Here is a 22,513-nt window from a genome sequence, read left to right as displayed (position 1 = left end):
TGGTTTCAAACTACGGAGCCACCCAAGGATCCTGAAAAGTCCATTTGTGGAGATGAGCTCCTGGACTCCCGTTAAGAAGACATGTTGTCAACCTCTAGATCCCTTACATGCCTGCACTTTTCGGCTTGCTGCTGCTGCAATCCACGCGTTTTAGATCTGCATAACTCCACCTCTTTAAACACAGCACCTTCACCCCCTGCTGTTCCCACCCGCCTCAACACCGTTGGAAGGGAGGAGAACCAATTAAGGCGGGGGGTGGGGTGGAACGAGCAGCTGTCTACCCTTAGCAGGAGGGCTCCTGATTACATACCTCTCCTGCTGCTGCTGCTGCTGGCTGTCCAGCAGCAGACTGAAGGTGGCTGCTGCTGTGCACAGGTATATAAAGGCTCAGAGCCTATTATGACACGCGCAGCCAGCGTTCCATTGCCACATTCCATCTACTGCAGGCAGGATACCTGGCTGGCTGAATGTCGCTGAGAAGCTCACAGAGACCGCCATAAGCAACAGTTTAACAGAATGCCACAGACTAATCAACCAAACTTTTTGGGTTGGGTTCTCTTTTATAGTCTGCAGGCATTAAATGAAAGAAGTCAGTGTTCCAGCAGAAGGAGACAACGTTTCAGAAAAGGCATTGTAGCAAACCAAAAAAGAAATTTTAAGCGCAGCAGAGTAACCAGCGCACATACCTGTTAGCTCAGGTGAGTTTAAAAGGCTGCTGTTGATAACAAGGGCATTTGCTAAATAGATGGTGTGTGTGCAACAATATACTGAAAGGTCAATTATATTGTGCAGCTTATCTCACCACCTGTAGTTATTTAGGTGAAAGCTCCAAAATGCTTGCCTAATATGTCTGTTTATCCAAAAGGAAGTAAAAAGGGAGAGCTAGAAAGATAGCATTGCATCACATTACATGGCAATGCAATGCACAGTTGCTGAAGTTGAACCAAAATGAGCTTGTAATCTGGCTTCTGCAACTTTGAACATGAAAAATCCAATGAGGAGAAGAAAAGCAAAGCCAAAGAGTCCATCCCAAAATCCGACAAACAAGCAAAATGAACAAAAAACATTGAATTCAATTCTTTCTGATTTTAGAAACTGCATTAAAGAAGGGGTGCACCGGTCCTGGAGATACTGCAATACCAGGTCAATGCGTGGAGTGGACAGAGCAAGCTCTTTTTCCATCTCCCTGTTCTAAAAATCCATTTAATATATGGTCCCCAGATAGGGGACGTATCAGATATTAAACTGATAAGAACAGATACTACACTTGATCTTAGCCAAAAGGCCGAGAAGCGATAACCAGAATTGGTTTCAAACTACGGAGCCACCCAAGGATCCTGAAAAGTCCATTTGTGGAGATGAGCTCCTGGACTCCCGTTAAGAAGACATGTTGTCAACCTCTAGATCCCTTACATGCCTGCACTTTTCGGCTTGCTGCTGCTGCAATCCACGCGTTTTAGATCTGCATAACTCCACCTCTTTAAACACAGCACCTTCACCCCCTGCTGTTCCCACCCGCCTCAACACCGTTGGAAGGGAGGAGAACCAATTAAGGCGGGGGGTGGGGTGGAACGAGCAGCTGTCTACCCTTAGCAGGAGGGCTCCTGATTACATACCTCTCCTGCTGCTGCTGCTGCTGGCTGTCCAGCAGCAGACTGAAGGTGGCTGCTGCTGTGCACAGGTATATAAAGGCTCAGAGCCTATTATGACACGCGCAGCCAGCGTTCCATTGCCACATTCCATCTACTGCAGGCAGGATACCTGGCTGGCTGAATGTCGCTGAGAAGCTCACAGAGACCGCCATAAGCAACAGTTTAACAGAATGCCACAGACTAATCAACCAAACTTTTTGGGTTGGGTTCTCTTTTATAGTCTGCAGGCATTAAATGAAAGAAGTCAGTGTTCCAGCAGAAGGAGACAACGTTTCAGAAAAGGCATTGTAGCAAACCAAAAAATAAATTTTAAGCGCAGCAGAGTAACCAGCGCACATACCTGTTAGCTCAGGTGAGTTTAAAAGGCTGCTGTTGATAACAAGGGCATTTGCTAAATAGATGGTGTGTGTGCAACAATATACTGAAAGGTCAATTATATTGTGCAGCTTATCTCACCACCTGTAGTTATTTAGGTGAAAGCTCCAAAATGCTTGCCTAATATGTCTGTTTATCCAAAAGGAAGTAAAAAGGGAGAGCTAGAAAGATAGCATTGCATCACATTACATGGCAATGCAATGCACAGTTGCTGAAGTTGAACCAAAATGAGCTTGTAATCTGGCTTCTGCAACTTTGAACATGAAAAATCCAATGAGGAGAAGAAAAGCAAAGCCAAAGAGTCCATCCCCAAATCCGACAAACAAGCAAAATGAACAAAAAACATTGAATTCAATTCTTTCTGATTTTAGAAACTGCATTAAAGAAGGGGTGCACCGGTCCTGGAGATACTGCAATACCAGGTCAATGCGTGGAGTGGACAGAGCAAGCTCTTTTTCCATCTCCCTGTTCTAAAAATCCATTTAATATATGGTCCCCAGATAGGGGACGTATCAGATATTAAACTGATAAGAACAGATTTTTTTTTTTTTTTTTCCAAATCAGATAGGCCGGAGCATAAGCTCAATCAAATCGACTTACAAAAGCCTTTCATTGACACTTAGCCTTTCATCACACTTGGTATATAATCAAAAATAAAACCAAACCTTATCATCAGGTACATTATACACTACTAATTAAACTTTACCAAAAACCTCCACTTTTTAAACTTCCAGATCCCTTCAGCATCTATAATACTTCCACGTTCCTGATCCCAGAGGTATATTACATACATACGTGACAGAATCAATCTCAAACATTCATTAACTGACATTTTCTTCCTTTTAAAAACTAACAAATTCCTCGCATCCCACAAACTTTCAATTACACACACCACCAACAACCATAAAATCCTATCCTTAATTCTACTACATGCACCCATCCCAAACATAGCAAGTTTCCAATTTACATACTTTACACCCACCAATTCCTTGCAAAGTCCCCCTATACCCTTCCATACATCATATGCAAAATCACAATCCCATACCATATGTCTAACATGCTCTCTCAAACCACATCCATCCCTCGGGCATACCTCAGATTTAACTAAATCCCTCTTCTTTTGCACATCTCTAACAGGCAAAATGTCATGCAATATCATCCAAGCGATATCTCTCTGTCTGTTAGTCAAACCATCTATACTTAATTTTCTCCACATCTCGGTTACTTCCTCCCCTCTCAACCCATTGATATTACATACCACCTCACGCTCACGCACCATCCTAATGACTTTCTTCTTTTGCCTAAAATCACTCATGTTAACGGACAACAAATCATACTTCCTTACAAATTTCTCAACACAACCATACCATACAGGACACTTAAAAGCAACAGGCACTCTAGCATCCCTTTTGACCCACTTTAAGCCATAAAGCATCCATCCAGCCGAATACTTCATCATATAAGCACACTTATTACTTTTCCCTAGAACCACCACCACCATTTTCACGTAACTAATCCCTAAAAAGAAATCAATATTTGGAAAATCCAAACCACCATTTACACATAACTTATAGACATATTCCCGTTTCAATTTCTCCATGCGACTTCCCCAAAGAAAATTAAAGATGAATTTCTCAGTTTTCCTAATTTTCTTAAAAGCAGCAGGATATACATTCGCAACAAACAACAAAATAGGCAAAATAACCGCCTTAATAATCAGAACTTTCCCAGTCAGAGTTAATTCTCTCATTCGCCAAAAATTCAACTTGCGCACCACTCTCACCCCACAATGTTCCCAACTCTCATTTCCTTTCAAATCATCATTAAACTTAATCCCAAGCACCTTTATTGCACCATCCTCACACCTCACACCATCCATCCGTACATTCCTCTCACCAAAACATTTAAAGGAACTCTTAGTCCAATTGACCTTAAAAGCTGAGACACTACAAAACAAACTTAATATCAACCTTGCCCTACTCATCGCAGCCATATTCCCACTCACAATCACTACATCATCCATGTAACCTAGAATTCTCACATCCTTTCCATTACTCCCAGGAATCATCACACCTCTCATAACCTTATCCTTCCTAACCATACACATCAACACTTCAATCACACTAATAAACAAAAAAGGGGACATAGGGCACCCCTGACGCACTCCTGATTTAATTCTCACTTTCTCACTCAACCACCCATTCACCAAAAATTCACTTGAAACATTACAATACAAACTCCTAACACAGTTTACAAAATTCCTGGAATAACCCATCTTAGACAAAACCTTAAACATAAAGCTATGTGACACACGGTCAAAAGCTTTTTCAAAATCAACCGAAAACAACAAACATTTCTGCTTACGACTCATACAATCCCCAATCACATCACGCAACAACACCAAATTTTCAGTCATACTTCTCCCAGGCACTGCACACACTTGATCTTCATCCACCACACCGCCAATCACTTCCCGCATCCGGCTAGCCAACAATTTACTAAACACCTTATAGTCTGCATTCAAAAGGGTGATTGGCCTCCAATTCCCCAAATCCTTTTTATCACCTTTCTTATGAACCAAAACCACCACCCCATCTCTCATAGATTCACTCAACATATTCTCCGTGAACATATACTGGCACACCTCCAATAAGTCATTTCCCATCGTGTCCCATTCCTTAACATATAACTCCACGGGCAGTCCATCCTTCCCAGGTGTTTTATTCTTACTCGCAGACATCACCACTTTTTTAACTTCATCCAACACAATTACATCATCCAATATTTCACGTTCATCCTCACCCAAACAACCTTCTAAACACCCCAAAGCATCAGTCAACATCCTATCATCAACCCATTTTTCCCCATACAACTCCTTATAAAACAACACCACCTCCTGCATCACATCCTTCCCACTCACACACACCCCATCGCCATTCACCACCTCATCCATATCTACTTTCTTCCCAAAAACTTTTTTGAAAAAAAACCTTGTGCATTTCTCATTTTTCTCCAAATGTTCAATCTTAGAACGGTAAATAATTTCTTTCCCTTTACCCTCAATATATTTCTTAATCTCTTCTTTCACTTGACACATCAAAACATCCACATCCACTCCAATCATCCTTAACTTCCTCAGCCACTCCAGTCTAGAGCTTAAATCATTAAATTTTGCTCTATTCATTGCTGCTTTCCTCCTGCCCCTTTTTCTAAAGAAAAAACCAATCTCACTCTTCATCCAGTCCCACCACTCAAGCACATTCCTGTAATCCCTTTTTTTATCCCTCCACCTAACATACATTCGCCTAAAATCACGCATGATCCTATTATCTTCCAGCAAACGCACATTAAGTTTCCACACGCCACCACCATATACAAAGGAAATCTTACCTTCTAGACGTGCCCTCAAACACACATGGTCAGAGAAGGGAACATCTTCCTGCTGGAAATTCCTACAAATAACATTTTGTGAAGAAAAGAAGATACGGTCTATTCTAGACTCTATGCCTCCCCTGTCGGCCTTATAGGTCGCAGGAGGTGGATTACCTAAAAAAACTTCCGCAGCATCCTGTAAGGAAAAATCCGCCACAAGACTCTTGAGTCTTTTACCTGTAACATCCATCTTATCCCCCTCCGTCACACAATTGAAATCTCCAACAAAAATTATTGGCATTTTGCCAGATAAAAAAAAACATAATTTCTCAAAAATTTCCAGCCTCTCCCCTTTATCTATTGGTGCATACATATTTACCACCCTAACCCTCCACCCCCTACAATTTAACTCACATATTACACACCTCCCCGCCTCCACCACCATGTAACTTTCTATCTTAACACTATAACCCTTCACCAAAACACCTACCCCACAATTTTTATTACATACAGAACCAGACCACACACTTTGACCTAAAGGCCATGCATTTTCACTTAAGGGATCGGAGATCCCACACTCCTGCACACAGTATACGTCCGCATCCAAGTTGCTCAAGTAGTCCAAAATTGCCACTCTTCTCGACTCAGATTTAATCAGCCGAACATTTAGCGACAAGATGCTGAGAGCAACTTGGGCACCCATCTATTAATTTGATGTGGCAGGTCACGACAACATGCCCACCTGTACATCATCCTAACCCTTCTGGGGGTAGGACGCTGGACGTGCAGATATCGTAGTTTGTGCCTTCCCCCAAAAAAGACACATCTTGGGGATCGGATGCAGTAGGGTACACCCGGGCTGGACTCACACTGCAGTCACTTAAAGGGGAAAAGGATGGTTCAGTTTTCTTCTTTTTCTTCACTGAAGCGCCTCCATCTTCATCTGAACTATAATCCCGCCGCTGGGGGTCAAAGTCCCCCTGACATCCCTCCTCCTCAAGGTCAGAAACGACATCGCTCCAGGCCACATGCGGTGTTCTGGTCAGATCAGACTCCTCTTCCCCCTGCAATGTAACCATCATGTCTGGAATTTCAGCCTCCAGATCCTCCACCGGGGCCACTTCCATGCCTATGTGATCATCAGTTATCGTCTCAGACTCACTGACATCTGAAGCCACAGACGCGGCCCTCTGCACCGGTGGCTCAGGTGCCAGCTCCATATTTCCTCTTACATTCACACGAACCAGTTCTGGAAAAGCAACCCGAGCCTCCTCCTCATCCAGGAAAGCCAGAGTAGATATCGGAGCAGTCGGAGTTGGAGCAGTCGGAGTTGTAGCTGTGGGTGCAGGAGATTCATTTCTTCTCCTTCCCCTTCCCGCTGCCCCCGCATATGAACCAGGATGGAATATACAGTCTCTGAAGGCATGCCCCTTCTCTCCGCAGAGATTACAGACTATTTCATTTTTGCAATTATTGGAAGAATGACCCACCTCATTGCACTTCCTGCAAGTAATCTGTCTGATGTCGCATGCTTCCTGAGTATGGCCATACCTCCTACAATGACGACAAAACCTGGGCGCATTGGGGAAGAACAGGTAACCCCGCTCACTCCCAATGGAAAAATTTGATGGAGGATAATGTATACCCCCTGGTTCATCAGGACTTTCCCGGAACTTGACCATGAAACGATATTTACCGGTCCATAGTTCCTCCTCATTCATGACTTTTACTGCCACCTTGGTAATATAGCAGTGCCTATTTAGAAAGGCATAAATCAAAGCCAAGTCCACATGTGGGTTGTACATGAAAACAGTCAGAGGTACCTCTTTGGAGCAATACAAGATGACAAAAGTCAGCCCATCCAAATATTGATTGTCCAGATTCTTTTTCAAACAATCATAGAAATTGTTGCAAACAGCCATAGAAGTAAATACAAGATTATACTTGCTTTTGAATTGCTGGAGGCACAAGATTTCTTCCTTCTTCACTTCAAGGAGTCCAAACAAAATCTCCTTCACCACGAAGCTGAGGGTAAAGATTCCTTCTTTGCCTTCTTCCACATCAATCTGGATTCCAAACTTCACTCGAGCCTCACCGGGCCCAGCGTATCGAATGCGTCCCATTATCGCTAGTCGTGTCTACTGGCCAACTCCTTATAGCAGCAAGTGGCTTAAGCCATAAAATGGCGATGCCACAGGGCCAAGAGTTAACGCACAGACAGCCAAATGACTAGACCCATTACAGATCTGAGCCAAAAGGCCGAGAAGCGATAACCAGAATTGGTTTCAAACTACGGAGCCACCCAAGGATCCTGAAAAGTCCATTTGTGGAGATGAGCTCCTGGACTCCCGTTAAGAAGACATGTTGTCAACCTCTAGATCCCTTACATGCCTGCACTTTTCGGCTTGCTGCTGCTGCAATCCACGCGTTTTAGATCTGCATAACTCCACCTCTTTAAACACAGCACCTTCACCCCCTGCTGTTCCCACCCGCCTCAACACCGTTGGAAGGGAGGAGAACCAATTAAGGCGGGGGGTGGGGTGGAACGAGCAGCTGTCTACCCTTAGCAGGAGGGCTCCTGATTACATACCTCTCCTGCTGCTGCTGCTGCTGGCTGTCCAGCAGCAGACTGAAGGTGGCTGCTGCTGTGCACAGGTATATAAAGGCTCAGAGCCTATTATGACACGCGCAGCCAGCGTTCCATTGCCACATTCCATCTACTGCAGGCAGGATACCTGGCTGGCTGAATGTCGCTGAGAAGCTCACAGAGACCGCCATAAGCAAAAGTTTAACAGAATGCCACAGACTAATCAACCAAACTTTTTGGGTTGGGTTCTCTTTTATAGTCTGCAGGCATTAAATGAAAGAAGTCAGTGTTCCAGCAGAAGGAGACAACGTTTCAGAAAAGGCATTGTAGCAAACCAAAAAAGAAATTTTAAGCGCAGCAGAGTAACCAGCGCACATACCTGTTAGCTCAGGTGAGTTTAAAAGGCTGCTGTTGATAACAAGGGCATTTGCTAAATAGATGGTGTGTGTGCAACAATATACTGAAAGGTCAATTATATTGTGCAGCTTATCTCACCACCTGTAGTTATTTAGGTGAAAGCTCCAAAATGCTTGCCTAATATGTCTGTTTATCCAAAAGGAAGTAAAAAGGGAGAGCTAGAAAGATAGCATTGCATCACATTACATGGCAATGCAATGCACAGTTGCTGAAGTTGAACCAAAATGAGCTTGTAATCTGGCTTCTGCAACTTTGAACATGAAAAATCCAATGAGGAGAAGAAAAGCAAAGCCAAAGAGTCCATCCCAAAATCCGACAAACAAGCAAAATGAACAAAAAACATTGAATTCAATTCTTTCTGATTTTAGAAACTGCATTAAAGAAGGGGTGCACCGGTCCTGGAGATACTGCAATACCAGGTCAATGCATGGAGTGGACAGAGCAAGCTCTTTTTCCATCTCCCTGTTCTAAAAATCCATTTAATATATGGTCCCCAGATAGGGGACGTATCAGATATTAAACTGATAAGAACAGATACTACACTTGATCTTAGCCAAAAGGCCGAGAAGCGATAACCAGAATTGGTTTCAAACTACGGAGCCACCCAAGGATCCTGAAAAGTCCATTTGTGGAGATGAGCTCCTGGACTCCCGTTAAGAAGACATGTTGTCAACCTCTAGATCCCTTACATGCCTGCACTTTTCGGCTTGCTGCTGCTGCAATCCACGCGTTTTAGATCTGCATAACTCCACCTCTTTAAACACAGCACCTTCACCCCCTGCTGTTCCCACCCGCCTCAACACCGTTGGAAGGGAGGAGAACCAATTAAGGCGGGGGGTGGGGTGGAACGAGCAGCTGTCTACCCTTAGCAGGAGGGCTCCTGATTACATACCTCTCCTGCTGCTGCTGCTGCTGGCTGTCCAGCAGCAGACTGAAGGTGGCTGCTGCTGTGCACAGGTATATAAAGGCTCAGAGCCTATTATGACACGCGCAGCCAGCGTTCCATTGCCACATTCCATCTACTGCAGGCAGGATACCTGGCTGGCTGAATGTCGCTGAGAAGCTCACAGAGACCGCCATAAGCAACAGTTTAACAGAATGCCACAGACTAATCAACCAAACTTTTTGGGTTGGGTTCTCTTTTATAGTCTGCAGGCATTAAATGAAAGAAGTCAGTGTTCCAGCAGAAGGAGACAACGTTTCAGAAAAGGCATTGTAGCAAACCAAAAAAGAAATTTTAAGCGCAGCAGAGTAACCAGCGCACATACCTGTTAGCTCAGGTGAGTTTAAAAGGCTGCTGTTGATAACAAGGGCATTTGCTAAATAGATGGTGTGTGTGCAACAATATACTGAAAGGTCAATTATATTGTGCAGCTTATCTCACCACCTGTAATTATTTAGGTGAAAGCTCCAAAATGCTTGCCTAATATGTCTGTTTATCCAAAAGGAAGTAAAAAGGGAGAGCTAGAAAGATAGCATTGCATCACATTACATGGCAATGCAATGCACAGTTGCTGAAGTTGAACCAAAATGAGCTTGTAATCTGGCTTCTGCAACTTTGAACATGAAAAATCCAATGAGGAGAAGAAAAGCAAAGCCAAAGAGTCCATCCCAAAATCCGACAAACAAGCAAAATGAACAAAAAACATTGAATTCAATTCTTTCTGATTTTAGAAACTGCATTAAAGAAGGGGTGCACCGGTCCTGGAGATACTGCAATACCAGGTCAATGCGTGGAGTGGACAGAGCAAGCTCTTTTTCCATCTCCCTGTTCTAAAAATCCATTTAATATATGGTCCCCAGATAGGGGACGTATCAGATATTAAACTGATAAGAACAGATACTACACTTGATCTTAGCCAAAAGGCCGAGAAGCGATAACCAGAATTGGTTTCAAACTACGGAGCCACCCAAGGATCCTGAAAAGTCCATTTGTGGAGATGAGCTCCTGGACTCCCGTTAAGAAGACATGTTGTCAACCTCTAGATCCCTTACATGCCTGCACTTTTCGGCTTGCTGCTGCTGCAATCCACGCGTTTTAGATCTGCATAACTCCACCTCTTTAAACACAGCACCTTCACCCCCTGCTGTTTCCACCCGCCTCAACACCGTTGGAAGGGAGGAGAACCAATTAAGGCGGGGGGTGGGGTGGAACGAGCAGCTGTCTACCCTTAGCAGGAGGGCTCCTGATTACATACCTCTCCTGCTGCTGCTGCTGCTGGCTGTCCAGCAGCAGACTGAAGGTGGCTGCTGCTGTGCACAGGTATATAAAGGCTCAGAGCCTATTATGACACGCGCAGCCAGCGTTCCATTGCCACATTCCATCTACTGCAGGCAGGATACCTGGCTGGCTGAATGTCGCTGAGAAGCTCACAGAGACCGCCATAAGCAACAGTTTAACAGAATGCCACAGACTAATCAACCAAACTTTTTGGGTTGGGTTCTCTTTTATAGTCTGCAGGCATTAAATGAAAGAAGTCAGTGTTCCAGCAGAAGGAGACAACGTTTCAGAAAAGGCATTGTAGCAAACCAAAAAAGAAATTTTAAGCGCAGCAGAGTAACCAGCGCACATACCTGTTAGCTCAGGTGAGTTTAAAAGGCTGCTGTTGATAACAAGGGCATTTGCTAAATAGATGGTGTGTGTGCAACAATATACTGAAAGGTCAATTATATTGTGCAGCTTATCTCACCACCTGTAGTTATTTAGGTGAAAGCTCCAAAATGCTTGCCTAATATGTCTGTTTATCCAAAAGGAAGTAAAAAGGGAGAGCTAGAAAGATAGCATTGCATCACATTACATGGCAATGCAATGCACAGTTGCTGAAGTTGAACCAAAATGAGCTTGTAATCTGGCTTCTGCAACTTTGAACATGAAAAATCCAATGAGGAGAAGAAAAGCAAAGCCAAAGAGTCCATCCCAAAATCCGACAAACAAGCAAAATGAACAAAAAACATTGAATTCAATTCTTTCTGATTTTAGAAACTGCATTAAAGAAGGGGTGCACCGGTCCTGGAGATACTGCAATACCAGGTCAATGCGTGGAGTGGACAGAGCAAGCTCTTTTTCCATCTCCCTGTTCTAAAAATCCATTTAATATATGGTCCCCAGATAGGGGACGTATCAGCTATTAAACTGATAAGAACAGATACTACACTTGATCTTAGCCAAAAGGCCGAGAAGCGATAACCAGAATTGGTTTCAAACTACGGAGCCACCCAAGGATCCTGAAAAGTCCATTTGTGGAGATGAGCTCCTGGACTCCCGTTAAGAAGACATGTTGTCAACCTCTAGATCCCTTACATGCCTGCACTTTTCGGCTTGCTGCTGCTGCAATCCACGCGTTTTAGATCTGCATAACTCCACCTCTTTAAACACAGCACCTTCACCCCCTGCTGTTCCCACCCGCCTCAACACCGTTGGAAGGGAGGAGAACCAATTAAGGCGGGGGGTGGGGTGGAACGAGCAGCTGTCTACCCTTAGCAGGAGGGCTCCTGATTACATACCTCTCCTGCTGCTGCTGCTGCTGGCTGTCCAGCAGCAGACTGAAGGTGGCTGCTGCTGTGCACAGGTATATAAAGGCTCAGAGCCTATTATGACACGCGCAGCCAGCGTTCCATTGCCACATTCCATCTACTGCAGGCAGGATACCTGGCTGGCTGAATGTCGCTGAGAAGCTCACAGAGACCGCCATAAGCAACAGTTTAACAGAATGCCACAGACTAATCAACCAAACTTTTTGGGTTGGGTTCTCTTTTATAGTCTGCAGGCATTAAATGAAAGAAGTCAGTGTTCCAGCAGAAGGAGACAACGTTTCAGAAAAGGCATTGTAGCAAACCAAAAAAGAAATTTTAAGCGCAGCAGAGTAACCAGCGCACATACCTGTTAGCTCAGGTGAGTTTAAAAGGCTGCTGTTGATAACAAGGGCATTTGCTAAATAGATGGTGTGTGTGCAACAATATACTGAAAGGTCAATTATATTGTGCAGCTTATCTCACCACCTGTAGTTATTTAGGTGAAAGCTCCAAAATGCTTGCCTAATATGTCTGTTTATCCAAAAGGAAGTAAAAAGGGAGAGCTAGAAAGATAGCATTGCATCACATTACATGGCAATGCAATGCACAGTTGCTGAAGTTGAACCAAAATGAGCTTGTAATCTGGCTTCTGCAACTTTGAACATGAAAAATCCAATGAGGAGAAGAAAAGCAAAGCCAAAGAGTCCATCCCAAAATCCGACAAACAAGCAAAATGAACAAAAAACATTGAATTCAATTCTTTCTGATTTTAGAAACTGCATTAAAGAAGGGGTGCACCGGTCCTGGAGATACTGCAATACCAGGTCAATGCGTGGAGTGGACAGAGCAAGCTCTTTTTCCATCTCCCTGTTCTAAAAATCCATTTAATATATGGTCCCCAGATAGGGGACATATCAGATATTAAACTGATAAGAACAGATACTACACTTGATCTTAGCCAAAAGGCCGAGAAGCGATAACCAGAATTGGTTTCAAACTACGGAGCCACCCAAGGATCCTGAAAAGTCCATTTGTGGAGATGAGCTCCTGGACTCCCGTTAAGAAGACATGTTGTCAACCTCTAGATCCCTTACATGCCTGCACTTTTCGGCTTGCTGCTGCTGCAATCCACGCGTTTTAGATCTGCATAACTCCACCTCTTTAAACACAGCACCTTCACCCCCTGCTGTTCCCACCCGCCTCAACACCGTTGGAAGGGAGGAGAACCAATTAAGGCGGGGGGTGGGGTGGAACGAGCAGCTGTCTACCCTTAGCAGGAGGGCTCCTGATTACATACCTCTCCTGCTGCTGCTGCTGCTGGCTGTCCAGCAGCAGACTGAAGGTGGCTGCTGCTGTGCACAGGTATATAAAGGCTCAGAGCCTATTATGACACGCGCAGCCAGCGTTCCATTGCCACATTCCATCTACTGCAGGCAGGATACCTGGCTGGCTGAATGTCGCTGAGAAGCTCACAGAGACCGCCATAAGCAACAGTTTAACAGAATGCCACAGACTAATCAACCAAACTTTTTGGGTTGGGTTCTCTTTTATAGTCTGCAGGCATTAAATGAAAGAAGTCAGTGTTCCAGCAGAAGGAGACAACGTTTCAGAAAAGGCATTGTAGCAAACCAAAAAAGAAATTTTAAGCGCAGCAGAGTAACCAGCGCACATACCTGTTAGCTCAGGTGAGTTTAAAAGGCTGCTGTTGATAACAAGGGCATTTGCTAAATAGATGGTGTGTGTGCAACAATATACTGAAAGGTCAATTATATTGTGCAGCTTATCTCACCACCTGTAGTTATTTAGGTGAAAGCTCCAAAATGCTTGCCTAATATGTCTGTTTATCCAAAAGGAAGTAAAAAGGGAGAGCTAGAAAGATAGCATTGCATCACATTACATGGCAATGCAATGCACAGTTGCTGAAGTTGAACCAAAATGAGCTTGTAATCTGGCTTCTGCAACTTTGAACATGAAAAATCCAATGAGGAGAAGAAAAGCAAAGCCAAAGAGTCCATCCCAAAATCCGACAAACAAGCAAAATGAACAAAAAACTTTGAATTCAATTCTTTCTGATTTTAGAAACTGCATTAAAGAAGGGGTGCACCGGTCCTGGAGATACTGCAATACCAGGTCAATGCGTGGAGTGGACAGAGCAAGCTCTTTTTCCATCTCCCTGTTCTAAAAATCCATTTAATATATGGTCCCCAGATAGGGGACGTATCAGATATTAAACTGATAAGAACAGATACTACACTTGATCTTAGCCAAAAGGCCGAGAAGCGATAACCAGAATTGGTTTCAAACTACGGAGCCACCCAAGGATCCTGAAAAGTCCATTTGTGGAGATGAGCTCCTGGACTCCCGTTAAGAAGACATGTTGTCAACCTCTAGATCCCTTACATGCCTGCACTTTTCGGCTTGCTGCTGCTGCAATCCACGCGTTTTAGATCTGCATAGCTCCACCTCTTTAAACACAGCACCTTCACCCCCTGCTGTTCCCACCCGCCTCAACACCGTTGGAAGGGAGGAGAACCAATTAAGGCGGGGGGTGGGGTGGAACGAGCAGCTGTCTACCCTTAGCAGGAGGGCTCCTGATTACATACCTCTCCTGCTGCTGCTGCTGCTGGCTGTCCAGCAGCAGACTGAAGGTGGCTGCTGCTGTGCACAGGTATATAAAGGCTCAGAGCCTATTATGACACGCGCAGCCAGCGTTCCATTGCCACATTCCATCTACTGCAGGCAGGATACCTGGCTGGCTGAATGTCGCTGAGAAGCTCACAGAGACCGCCATAAGCAACAGTTTAACAGAATGCCACAGACTAATCAACCAAACTTTTTGGGTTGGGTTCTCTTTTATAGTCTGCAGGCATTAAATGAAAGAAGTCAGTGTTCCAGCAGAAGGAGACAACGTTTCAGAAAAGGCATTGTAGCAAACCAAAAAAGAAATTTTAAGCGCAGCAGAGTAACCAGCGCACATACCTGTTAGCTCAGGTGAGTTTAAAAGGCTGCTGTTGATAACAAGGGCATTTGCTAAATAGATGGTGTGTGTGCAACAATATACTGAAAGGTCAATTATATTGTGCAGCTTATCTCACCACCTGTAGTTATTTAGGTGAAAGCTCCAAAATGCTTGCCTAATATGTCTGTTTATCCAAAAGGAAGTAAAAAGGGAGAGCTAGAAAGATAGCATTGCATCACATTACATGGCAATGCAATGCACAGTTGCTGAAGTTGAACCAAAATGAGCTTGTAATCTGGCTTCTGCAACTTTGAACATGAAAAATCCAATGAGGAGAAGAAAAGCAAAGCCAAAGAGTCCATCCCAAAATCCGACAAACAAGCAAAATGAACAAAAAACATTGAATTCAATTCTTTCTGATTTTAGAAACTGCATTAAAGAAGGGGTGCACCGGTCCTGGAGATACTGCAATACCAGGTCAATGCGTGGAGTGGACAGAGCAAGCTCTTTTTCCATCTCCCTGTTCTAAAAATCCATTTAATATATGGTCCCCAGATAGGGGACGTATCAGATATTAAACTGATAAGAACAGATACTACACTTGATCTTAGCCAAAAGGCCGAGAAGCGATAACCAGAATTGGTTTCAAACTACGGAGCCACCCAAGGATCCTGAAAAGTCCATTTGTGGAGATGAGCTCCTGGACTCCCGTTAAGAAGACATGTTGTCAACCTCTAGATCCCTTACATGCCTGCACTTTTCGGCTTGCTGCTGCTGCAATCCACGCGTTTTAGATCTGCATAACTCCACCTCTTTAAACACAGCACCTTCACCCCCTGCTGTTCCCACCCGCCTCAACACCGTTGGAAGGGAGGAGAACCAATTAAGGCGGGGGGTGGGGTGGAACGAGCAGCTGTCTACCCTTAGCAGGAGGGCTCCTGATTACATACCTCTCCTGCTGCTGCTGCTGCTGGCTGTCCAGCAGCAGACTGAAGGTGGCTGCTGCTGTGCACAGGTATATAAAGGCTCAGAGCCTATTATGACACGCGCAGCCAGCGTTCCATTGCCACATTCCATCTACTGCAGGCAGGATACCTGGCTGGCTGAATGTCGCTGAGAAGCTCACAGAGACCGCCATAAGCAACAGTTTAACAGAATGCCACAGACTAATCAACCAAACTTTTTGGGTTGGGTTCTCTTTTATAGTCTGCAGGCATTAAATGAAAGAAGTCAGTGTTCCAGCAGAAGGAGACAACGTTTCAGAAAAGGCATTGTAGCAAACCAAAAAAGAAATTTTAAGCGCAGCAGAGTAACCAGCGCACATACCTGTTAGCTCAGGTGAGTTTAAAAGGCTGCTGTTGATAACAAGGGCATTTGCTAAATAGATGGTGTGTGTGCAACAATATACTGAAAGGTCAATTATATTGTGCAGCTTATCTCACCACCTGTAGTTATTTAGGTGAAAGCTCCAAAATGCTTGCCTAATATGTCTGTTTATCCAAAAGGAAGTAAAAAGGGAGAGCTAGAAAGATAGCATTGCATCACATTACATGGCAATGCAATGCACAGTTGCTGAAGTTGAACCAAAATGAGCTTGTAATCTGGCTTCTGCAACTTTGAACATGAAAAATCCAATGAGGAGAAGAAAAGCAAAGCCAAAGAGTCCATCCCAAAATCCGACAAACAAGCAAAATGAACAAAAAACATTGAATTCAATTCTTTCTGATTTTAGAAACTGCATTAAAGAAGGGGTGCACCGGTCCTGGAGATACTGCAATACCAGGTCAATGCGTGGAGTGGACAGAGCAAGCTCTTTTTCCATCTCCCTGTTCTAAAAATCCATTTAATATATGGTCCCCAGATAGGGGACGTATCAGATATTAAACTGATAAGAACAGATACTACACTTGATCTTAGCCAAAAGGCCGAGAAGCGATAACCAGAATTGGTTTCAAACTACGGAGCCACCCAAGGATCCTGAAAAGTCCATTTGTGGAGATGAGCTCCTGGACTCCCATTAAGAAGACATGTTGTCAACCTCTAGATCCCTTACATGCCTGCACTTTTCGGCTTGCTGCTGCTGCAATCCACGCGTTTTAGATCTGCATAACTCCACCTCTTTAAACACAGCACCTTCACCCCCTGCTGTTCCCACCCGCCTCAACACCGTTGGAAGGGAGGAGAACCAATTAAGGCGGGGGGTGGGGTGGAACGAGCAGCTGTCTACCCTTAGCAGGAGGGCTCCTGATTACATACCTCTCCTGCTGCTGCTGCTGCTGGCTGTCCAGCAGCAGACTGAAGGTGGCTGCTGCTGTGCACAGGTATATAAAGGCTCAGAGCCTATTATGACACGCGCAGCCAGCGTTCCATTGCCACATTCCATCTACTGCAGGCAGGATACCTGGCTGGCTGAATGTCGCTGAGAAGCTCACAGAGACCGCCATAAGCAACAGTTTAACAGAATGCCACAGACTAATCAACCAAACTTTTTGGGTTGGGTTCTCTTTTATAGTCTGCAGGCATTAAATGAAAGAAGTCAGTGTTCCAGCAGAAGGAGACAACGTTTCAGAAAAGGCATTGTAGCAAACCAAAAAAGAAATTTTAAGCGCAGCAGAGTAACCAGCGCACATACCTGTTAGCTCAGGTGAGTTTAAAAGGCTGCTGTTGATAACAAGGGCATTTGCTAAATAGATGGTGTGTGTGCAACAATATACTGAAAGGTCAATTATATTGTGCAGCTTATCTCACCACCTGTAGTTATTTAGGTGAAAGCTCCAAAATGCTTGCCTAATATGTCTGTTTATCCAAAAGGAAGTAAAAAGGGAGAGCTAGAAAGATAGCATTGCATCACATTACATGGCAATGCAATGCACAGTTGCTGAAGTTGAACCAAAATGAGCTTGTAATCTGGCTTCTGCAACTTTGAACATGAAAAATCCAATGAGGAGAAGAAAAGCAAAGCCAAAGAGTCCATCCCAAAATCCGACAAACAAGCAAAATGAACAAAAAACATTGAATTCAATTCTTTCTGATTTTAGAAACTGCATTAAAGAAGGGGTGCACCGGTCCTGGAGATACTGCAATACCAGGTCAATGCGTGGAGTGGACAGAGCAAGCTCTTTTTCCATCTCCCTGTTCTAAAAATCCATTTAATATATGGTCCCCAGATAGGGGACGTATCAGATATTAAACTGATAAGAACAGATACTACACTTGATCTTAGCCAAAAGGCCGAGAAGCGATAACCAGAATTGGTTTCAAACTACGGAGCCACCCAAGGATCCTGAAAAGTCCATTTGTGGAGATGAGCTCCTGGACTCCCGTTAAGAAGACATGTTGTCAACCTCTAGATCCCTTACATGCCTGCACTTTTCGGCTTGCTGCTGCTGCAATCCACGCGTTTTAGATCTGCATAACTCCACCTCTTTAAACACAGCACCTTCACCCCCTGCTGTTCCCACCCGCCTCAACACCGTTGGAAGGGAGGAGAACCAATTAAGGCGGGGGGTGGGGTGGAACGAGCAGCTGTCTACCCTTAGCAGGAGGGCTCCTGATTACATACCTCTCCTGCTGCTGCTGCTGCTGGCTGTCCAGCAGCAGACTGAAGGTGGCTGCTGCTGTGCACAGGTATATAAAGGCTCAGAGCCTATTATGACACGCGCAGCCAGCGTTCCATTGCCACATTCCATCTACTGCAGGCAGGATACCTGGCTGGCTGAATGTCGCTGAGAAGCTCACAGAGACCGCCATAAGCAACAGTTTAACAGAATGCCACAGACTAATCAACCAAACTTTTTGGGTTGGGTTCTCTTTTATAGTCTGCAGGCATTAAATGAAAGAAGTCAGTGTTCCAGCAGAAGGAGACAACGTTTCAGAAAAGGCATTGTAGCAAACCAAAAAAGAAATTTTAAGCGCAGCAGAGTAACCAGCGCACATACCTGTTAGCTCAGGTGAGTTTAAAAGGCTGCTGTTGATAACAAGGGCATTTGCTAAATAGATGGTGTGTGTGCAACAATATACTGAAAGGTCAATTATATTGTGCAGCTTATCTCACCACCTGTAGTTATTTAGGTGAAAGCTCCAAAATGCTTGCCTAATATGTCTGTTTATCCAAAAGGAAGTAAAAAGGGAGAGCTAGAAAGATAGCATTGCATCACATTACATGGCAATGCAATGCACAGTTGCTGAAGTTGAACCAAAATGAGCTTGTAATCTGGCTTCTGCAACTTTGAACATGAAAAATCCAATGAGGAGAAGAAAAGCAAAGCCAAAGAGTCCATCCCAAAATCCGACAAACAAGCAAAATGAACAAAAAACATTGAATTCAATTCTTTCTGATTTTAGAAACTGCATTAAAGAAGGGGTGCACCGGTCCTGGAGATACTGCAATACCAGGTCAATGCGTGGAGTGGACAGAGCAAGCTCTTTTTCCATCTCCCTGTTCTAAAAATCCATTTAATATATGGTCCCCAGATAGGGGACGTATCAGATATTAAACTGATAAGAACAGATACTACACTTGATCTTAGCCAAAAGGCCGAGAAGCGATAACCAGAATTGGTTTCAAACTACGGAGCCACCCAAGGATCCTGAAAAGTCCATTTGTGGAGATGAGCTCCTGGACTCCCATTAAGAAGACATGTTGTCAACCTCTAGATCCCTTACATGCCTGCACTTTTCGGCTTGCTGCTGCTGCAATCCACGCGTTTTAGATCTGCATAACTCCACCTCTTTAAACACAGCACCTTCACCCCCTGCTGTTCCCACCCGCCTCAACACCGTTGGAAGGGAGGAGAACCAATTAAGGCGGGGGGTGGGGTGGAACGAGCAGCTGTCTACCCTTAGCAGGAGGGCTCCTGATTACATACCTCTCCTGCTGCTGCTGCTGCTGGCTGTCCAGCAGCAGACTGAAGGTGGCTGCTGCTGTGCACAGGTATATAAAGGCTCAGAGCCTATTATGACACGCGCAGCCAGCGTTCCATTGCCACATTCCATCTACTGCAGGCAGGATACCTGGCTGGCTGAATGTCGCTGAGAAGCTCACAGAGACCGCCATAAGCAACAGTTTAACAGAATGCCACAGACTAATCAACCAAACTTTTTGGGTTGGGTTCTCTTTTATAGTCTGCAGGCATTAAATGAAAGAAGTCAGTGTTCCAGCAGAAGGAGACAACGTTTCAGAAAAGGCATTGTAGCAAACCAAAAAAGAAATTTTAAGCGCAGCAGAGTAACCAGCGCACATACCTGTTAGCTCAGGTGAGTTTAAAAGGCTGCTGTTGATAACAAGGGCATTTGCTAAATAGATGGTGTGTGTGCAACAATATACTGAAAGGTCAATTATATTGTGCAGCTTATCTCACCACCTGTAGTTATTTAGGTGAAAGCTCCAAAATGCTTGCCTAATATGTCTGTTTATCCAAAAGGAAGTAAAAAGGGAGAGCTAGAAAGATAGCATTGCATCACATTACATGGCAATGCAATGCACAGTTGCTGAAGTTGAACCAAAATGAGCTTGTAATCTGGCTTCTGCAACTTTGAACATGAAAAATCCAATGAGGAGAAGAAAAGCAAAGCCAAAGAGTCCATCCCAAAATCCGACAAACAAGCAAAATGAACAAAAAACATTGAATTCAATTCTTTCTGATTTTAGAAACTGCATTAAAGAAGGGGTGCACCGGTCCTGGAGATACTGCAATACCAGGTCAATGCGTGGAGTGGACAGAGCAAGCTCTTTTTCCATCTCCCTGTTCTAAAAATCCATTTAATATATGGTCCCCAGATAGGGGACGTATCAGATATTAAACTGATAAGAACAGATACTACACTTGATCTTAGCCAAAAGGCCGAGAAGCGATAACCAGAATTGGTTTCAAACTACGGAGCCACCCAAGGATCCTGAAAAGTCCATTTGTGGAGATGAGCTCCTGGACTCCCGTTAAGAAGACATGTTGTCAACCTCTAGATCCCTTACATGCCTGCACTTTTCGGCTTGCTGCTGCTGCAATCCACGCGTTTTAGATCTGCATAACTCCACCTCTTTAAACACAGCACCTTCACCCCCTGCTGTTCCCACCCGCCTCAACACCGTTGGAAGGGAGGAGAACCAATTAAGGCGGGGGGTGGGGTGGAACGAGCAGCTGTCTACCCTTAGCAGGAGGGCTCCTGATTACATACCTCTCCTGCTGCTGCTGCTGCTGGCTGTCCAGCAGCAGACTGAAGGTGGCTGCTGCTGTGCACAGGTATATAAAGGCTCAGAGCCTATTATGACACGCGCAGCCAGCGTTCCATTGCCACATTCCATCTACTGCAGGCAGGATACCTGGCTGGCTGAATGTCGCTGAGAAGCTCACAGAGACCGCCATAAGCAACAGTTTAACAGAATGCCACAGACTAATCAACCAAACTTTTTGGGTTGGGTTCTCTTTTATAGTCTGCAGGCATTAAATGAAAGAAGTCAGTGTTCCAGCAGAAGGAGACAACGTTTCAGAAAAGGCATTGTAGCAAACCAAAAAAGAAATTTTAAGCGCAGCAGAGTAACCAGCGCACATACCTGTTAGCTCAGGTGAGTTTAAAAGGCTGCTGTTGATAACAAGGGCATTTGCTAAATAGATGGTGTGTGTGCAACAATATACTGAAAGGTCAATTATATTGTGCAGCTTATCTCACCACCTGTAGTTATTTAGGTGAAAGCTCCAAAATGCTTGCCTAATATGTCTGTTTATCCAAAAGGAAGTAAAAAGGGAGAGCTAGAAAGATAGCATTGCATCACATTACATGGCAATGCAATGCACAGTTGCTGAAGTTGAACCAAAATGAGCTTGTAATCTGGCTTCTGCAACTTTGAACATGAAAAATCCAATGAGGAGAAGAAAAGCAAAGCCAAAGAGTCCATCCCAAAATCCGACAAACAAGCAAAATGAACAAAAAACATTGAATTCAATTCTTTCTGATTTTAGAAACTGCATTAAAGAAGGGGTGCACCGGTCCTGGAGATACTGCAATACCAGGTCAATGCATGGAGTGGACAGAGCAAGCTCTTTTTCCATCTCCCTGTTCTAAAAATCCATTTAATATATGGTCCCCAGATAGGGGACGTATCAGATATTAAACTGATAAGAACAGATACTACACTTGATCTTAGCCAAAAGGCCGAGAAGCGATAACCAGAATTGGTTTCAAACTACGGAGCCACCCAAGGATCCTGAAAAGTCCATTTGTGGAGATGAGCTCCTGGACTCCCGTTAAGAAGACATGTTGTCAACCTCTAGATCCCTTACATGCCTGCACTTTTCGGCTTGCTGCTGCTGCAATCCACGCGTTTTAGATCTGCATAACTCCACCTCTTTAAACACAGCACCTTCACCCCCTGCTGTTCCCACCCGCCTCAACACCGTTGGAAGGGAGGAGAACCAATTAAGGCGGGGGGTGGGGTGGAACGAGCAGCTGTCTACCCTTAGCAGGAGGGCTCCTGATTACATACCTCTCCTGCTGCTGCTGCTGCTGGCTGTCCAGCAGCAGACTGAAGGTGGCTGCTGCTGTGCACAGGTATATAAAGGCTCAGAGCCTATTATGACACGCGCAGCCAGCGTTCCATTGCCACATTCCATCTACTGCAGGCAGGATACCTGGCTGGCTGAA

The 22,513-nt window shown here is 44.5% G+C and overlaps 12 non-coding genes and 1 pseudogene across 12 annotated transcripts; all 13 read right to left on the bottom strand.

Annotated features, from left to right (window-relative positions):
- Positions 1-1,106: 1,106 nt before the first annotated feature.
- LOC141198061 (U2 spliceosomal RNA) lies at positions 1,107-1,297 on the bottom strand. Its single transcript, XR_012270026.1, has one exon. It is a non-coding gene; the product is annotated as a U2 spliceosomal RNA (small nuclear RNA).
- Positions 1,298-2,412: 1,115 nt separating this feature from the next.
- On the bottom strand, positions 2,413-2,593 carry LOC141197920 (U2 spliceosomal RNA; annotated as a pseudogene).
- Positions 2,594-8,785: 6,192 nt separating this feature from the next.
- On the bottom strand, positions 8,786-8,976 carry LOC141198436 (U2 spliceosomal RNA). Its single transcript, XR_012270387.1, has one exon. It is a non-coding gene; the product is annotated as a U2 spliceosomal RNA (small nuclear RNA).
- Positions 8,977-10,091: 1,115 nt separating this feature from the next.
- LOC141198060 (U2 spliceosomal RNA) lies at positions 10,092-10,282 on the bottom strand. Its single transcript, XR_012270025.1, has one exon. It is a non-coding gene; the product is annotated as a U2 spliceosomal RNA (small nuclear RNA).
- Positions 10,283-11,397: 1,115 nt separating this feature from the next.
- LOC141198446 (U2 spliceosomal RNA) lies at positions 11,398-11,588 on the bottom strand. The gene has a single exon (XR_012270396.1). It is a non-coding gene; the product is annotated as a U2 spliceosomal RNA (small nuclear RNA).
- A 1,115-nt stretch (positions 11,589-12,703) lies between these two features.
- LOC141198039 (U2 spliceosomal RNA) lies at positions 12,704-12,894 on the bottom strand. Its single transcript, XR_012270005.1, has one exon. It is a non-coding gene; the product is annotated as a U2 spliceosomal RNA (small nuclear RNA).
- A 1,115-nt stretch (positions 12,895-14,009) lies between these two features.
- On the bottom strand, positions 14,010-14,200 carry LOC141198059 (U2 spliceosomal RNA). The gene has a single exon (XR_012270024.1). It is a non-coding gene; the product is annotated as a U2 spliceosomal RNA (small nuclear RNA).
- Positions 14,201-15,315: 1,115 nt separating this feature from the next.
- LOC141198058 (U2 spliceosomal RNA) lies at positions 15,316-15,506 on the bottom strand. Its single transcript, XR_012270023.1, has one exon. It is a non-coding gene; the product is annotated as a U2 spliceosomal RNA (small nuclear RNA).
- Positions 15,507-16,621: 1,115 nt separating this feature from the next.
- On the bottom strand, positions 16,622-16,812 carry LOC141198057 (U2 spliceosomal RNA). The gene has a single exon (XR_012270022.1). It is a non-coding gene; the product is annotated as a U2 spliceosomal RNA (small nuclear RNA).
- A 1,115-nt stretch (positions 16,813-17,927) lies between these two features.
- Positions 17,928-18,118, bottom strand: LOC141198056 (U2 spliceosomal RNA). Its single transcript, XR_012270021.1, has one exon. It is a non-coding gene; the product is annotated as a U2 spliceosomal RNA (small nuclear RNA).
- A 1,115-nt stretch (positions 18,119-19,233) lies between these two features.
- On the bottom strand, positions 19,234-19,424 carry LOC141198055 (U2 spliceosomal RNA). Its single transcript, XR_012270020.1, has one exon. It is a non-coding gene; the product is annotated as a U2 spliceosomal RNA (small nuclear RNA).
- Positions 19,425-20,539: 1,115 nt separating this feature from the next.
- LOC141198054 (U2 spliceosomal RNA) lies at positions 20,540-20,730 on the bottom strand. Its single transcript, XR_012270019.1, has one exon. It is a non-coding gene; the product is annotated as a U2 spliceosomal RNA (small nuclear RNA).
- Positions 20,731-21,845: 1,115 nt separating this feature from the next.
- On the bottom strand, positions 21,846-22,036 carry LOC141198435 (U2 spliceosomal RNA). Its single transcript, XR_012270386.1, has one exon. It is a non-coding gene; the product is annotated as a U2 spliceosomal RNA (small nuclear RNA).
- Between the last annotated feature and the right edge of the window lie 477 nt (positions 22,037-22,513).

Source organism: Phyllobates terribilis, unplaced genomic scaffold (genome assembly GCF_046119375.1).
Source record: "Phyllobates terribilis strain yellow unplaced genomic scaffold, ASM4611937v1 Scaffold_94__1_contigs__length_6153435, whole genome shotgun sequence".
In the NCBI taxonomy this organism is placed as follows: Eukaryota; Metazoa; Chordata; class Amphibia; order Anura; family Dendrobatidae; genus Phyllobates; species Phyllobates terribilis.
The sequence above is the reverse complement of the archived record's forward strand: the minus strand, read 5'-3'. Positions and strand labels throughout refer to the sequence as shown.